General features: G+C 39.0%; 1 pseudogene; it reads right to left on the bottom strand.

Moving 5' to 3' along the window:
- Window positions 1–505: 505 nt before the first annotated feature.
- LOC105817184 lies at window positions 506–1,263 on the bottom strand (annotated as a pseudogene).
- Between the last annotated feature and the right edge of the window lie 2,829 nt (window positions 1,264–4,092).

Below are 4,092 nucleotides of genomic sequence, written 5' to 3'. Positions count from 1 at the left end.
CTAGACTCCGTTTCTACTAAAAATAGAAAGAAATTAGCTGAACTAAAAATATAGAGAAAAAATTAGCTGGGCATCGTGGCGCATGTCTGTAGTTCCAGCTAATCAGGAGGCTGAGGCAGAAGGATCGCTTGAGCCCAGGAGTTTGAGGTTGCTGTGAGCTAGGCTGATGCCAGGGCACTCTAGCCCGGGAAACAGAGTGAGACTCTGTCTCAAAAAAATAAATAAATAAATAAATGGAACATTACAAGTAAGTGCACAAAATTAAATTTCATGATTAAATACACATAAAAGTAATATGCATACTTTATATCAAAATCCACATACAAAATTAGTCGATTGCATGACAGTAAAGGAACTGGCAAAACAGAGAACTTGCTGTTATGTAGATTTTAAATGTTTGCTATCTGAAATCAAAACCATAAATTTAAGTTGCTTCAACGGAATTTAAGAAAATTAAATATATACCTCAAGTAGTTGACAATATAGAGTCCATAACCTACTTTAGTTACCAAATGTTAAAAGAAGTATCAAATATTCCTATAAGGGTCCCTTTTTCAGATGCAGCTGCAATTCTTGCTCCCTGCAGATTAAGTGCAACGCAGCTCAGGATGCCGTGGTGTGCAGGAATGTCCACGGAGGCTTCTCTGCGCTGGCCGGGTCCACAAACTGCACATGGCCCGTGTATGTGCCAGGGAACTGTTACTATTAGAACACAGGACACACAGGCCTTCAGGGTTATAGCATATTTCAAAGTGTGCAACTGTTGGGGATTGTGTGTGAATATAAACACCTTAACACATGAACTGCCATGTGAGTTGTATTTAACTCAAGCTAGTTTTGAGCCTAGGGCCTCATGAAGCATGTGTAACTTACACCTCTCTTTACCTTGGGAGCCATGTGAACTATTTTTCAAGTTGCATATAACTCACACACAGAAAACAATAAAAAATAACAAATTTTTCATTAAGTTATAAAGGATCATTTTGTTTTCAAAGTTTATATTCTATTTTTGTAATAAAACACTGTGGCTCCGAGGAAAAAAAAATTTTTTTCTCGTGTGTCAGTCAATGTGTTAATCATGGTGTCCAAAACAACCACAATTCTATCTTGTGGCAATGTGACTGCCTTGACTTCTGTAGAAAATTCTATTTCAATAACAGTCTTCTGGTCATCCCAGATCATCAGTTTCTTGGGAGGGTATTTCAGCTTTTTTCCACCAACAATTAAAGCTAAACAGTTGCAGAGGAAATCACATTTCAACATGGCCAACTCCTCCTTCTAGAAATTTGTGGTCCTGGTTGAAGCCGGTGTAGAGTAGCCCCGTTACCGTGAGGGTTACACGGAAAGAGGTACCCAAGACCCTGCGGATGTCCGCACTGCTCAGCGCCAGAAGCCGTTTCTGGGCGCTTGTTGCTGCTCTGAGGCCAGCTGCAGCCAGAAGTGCTGAGCGTGCGTGAGCGCATGCGTGAATATGTGGGTGCCTGAGTCAAAATTAACACCCAAATGGTAACCACGCCCAGGAAGAGGAGAAGCTGTTTGGGGCATAGTCAGCCCAAGCGGTAACAAACCCAGACGAACTCTCAGGACATTCCCAAACAAGTAAGGAGGGTTATTATTAATTATAAATCTAGACATGACAAGCTTCTTGCTTTAAACACAAGGAAAAATATTATCAAAAAAAAATCAGGAAATACAAAGCAATTAAAGTAGCCTGTGTGTACCAAGGAAGGTTAACAGTTAAGCACTTTGCTGCTGAACTTGGTGGGGAACCTGCAGCCTTTTGATTTCAAGATTGTTCTTTTATAAGCACCAAAGGAGGCAAGGAAAGCTTCACCTTTGTTTGCTGCACCCCTTTTAATAAAAAGATCTGTTGTGTAAAATTTGGTTTCAGTTAAAGGCCGTACTTAAGGACCTGGAAGACCACATGTGGCCTTAAGGCTGCAGGTTCCCCACCCCTAGGTGTGAATACATGAGGTCAACACATAGACTTTTGTTACTGAATTTTTCAGAACTGATCCAAATAGAAATCAACAAGATCTCTGGAATGTGAAAAACGTGTATGTTTTGCCTGTGGAGTAAATCTACTCTTTTCATTTGCTTTTATTTTACTCTTAATTTTAAAGAGTACAGTTTTCATTATTCTGAGTTTAGCAAGGACAATTGAAGCAGACAGCAGATCTGAGGAAAAGGGGGACCATTTTCCCTCCACAGCCTCTCACTTAAGTAAGACACCTTCTTTTGCTGGAGCAGAAGCACATGTATTTGACATACCTTACCTCAACCTTGAATTTGAAATGTGTGGGAGTTCTTCCTCACTCTAATATTTAAGTAAAAATGAAAACCAGTTAATTTTCTCTGTTTGTTTGCCCTTCTTCCCCACTCCCATTGCTACTTTGCAAAACCAGGTCCTCATCACTTCAAGAATGATTCTGGCACCATGACTTTTGATTGCATCATCCTGGCATCCTGCCACCCCAGGCTTCTCCCTCAGACTATTTCTGCTTATTTGTAATTTCCTTAAGAGCAGGCACCATATTTATTCATTTGCATTCCAAACACTTTGTGTAGCCTCTAATATGCAGTGAGACTGCTTTAAATGTTTGATGATTGAGTGAATGAATAATCAAGTTAGCTTCCTAAATACAACTCATTGCATCATTTTACTGCTCAGATCCCACTGATGCTTAGCTATGGCCTGCTTTATCAAAATATGATTGATTGTATTGTTGCAGATTTCATATTTGAGAATTCACCTACTTGATAAAAATTTTTTGTAACCCCCAAATCAATGATCAGATGCTTTAAGGCCACCCATGGGCATGCATAGAGCAGCAAAAAACTGGAGCCACCCAACATGCGTGTTCCCAGCTAAGGTCAAACAGGACAACTCTGCCTTCTTGTTTTAGCTCTTGGACTGTAAATAAGAGCCTTTTTGTGGTCTATTTAGTGCCCTGTGTTCTCACATTTTTGTGTTGTTTGCTGGCAATTTCACTGTTTCAAATGGCCACCAATTGTGGTGCTCAAGTGTGTGTAGTGTTCCTAAGTACAATAAGTCTGTGCTGTTCCTCAAGGAAAAAAATGTATGTCTTAGACAAGCCCTGTCCAGGCATGAGCTACAGTGTTGTTGCTCGTGAATTCAATGTTAATGAACCAACAATATAGATTAAATAAGGTATCTTTAAACAGAAACACACATAAAACAAGGTTATATATTGATCAATTGAAGAAAATGTTGTGACCAAAGGCTCACAGGCACCAAACCCTGTATTTCCCCTATGAACAATGATTTAGTATTTGCTAATTCAGTATCCATAGTGACTTTATAGAACATAACTTCCATGAATAACTAGAATCCACTGTAAATTGTCTGTAATTGCTTCCCAGGACCCTCAATAATCTGGTGGCACAAGGCCTATTATCTCTTCCCTTAGCAGGAAGACTTGCCCCCACCATACCAGCTTTCTGTAGTCTGTGCCTTCCTTCATGTTTAACATCAGGGTCCTCTCCCAAACCCACCTTCTCCATGAAGTCTTCCCTATAGAGTTTGGCCCCAGTTAATTGGCTTATCTTTGAACCTTTAATGTAACTGTGACCTTGTCTATATCATGCTACTTAACCTTTAACCACTTGCAATCTTGATTTAGTCCCTACATAATTAATGTTGTTTGCTAAACGGTTTGATTACAATCACCATAAGTGCAGGTATTGATCTCATATTTTTATCAAGTTTATTTACTTATTCCTATTTATAGATACACTATCTACCTAATAAGGCCTGTGGTTTTAATCTGCCTTTTTTCATATTATTATAGAATAATAAAACTATCAAAAGCCTTAAAACTCCTCTGGACCACCCTCTATTTTTATAGATGAAAAGACCAAGACTGAGCAAGTGATTTGCCCAAGGACATGTTATTTTTATGTCTGAAACAGAAGTAGGGGCCTTGATACCCAACTCTGCGCAGTTCCCATAGCTCTAAACCAACCATAATGAACTTCCTTCTATTTATTTTTATATAAACAAAGCTTCTCCATATTTGTATTTGTGAAAATGAAAAATAGAAATTAAATGTATGCTGAACCCTGTCTCAT

The sequence above is a fragment of the Propithecus coquereli genome, unplaced genomic scaffold (assembly GCF_000956105.1).
Source record: "Propithecus coquereli isolate 6110/MARCELLA unplaced genomic scaffold, Pcoq_1.0 Scaffold40, whole genome shotgun sequence".
NCBI classification, from domain to species: Eukaryota; Metazoa; Chordata; class Mammalia; order Primates; family Indriidae; genus Propithecus; species Propithecus coquereli.
This window is presented reverse-complemented; position numbering and strand designations above follow the sequence as displayed.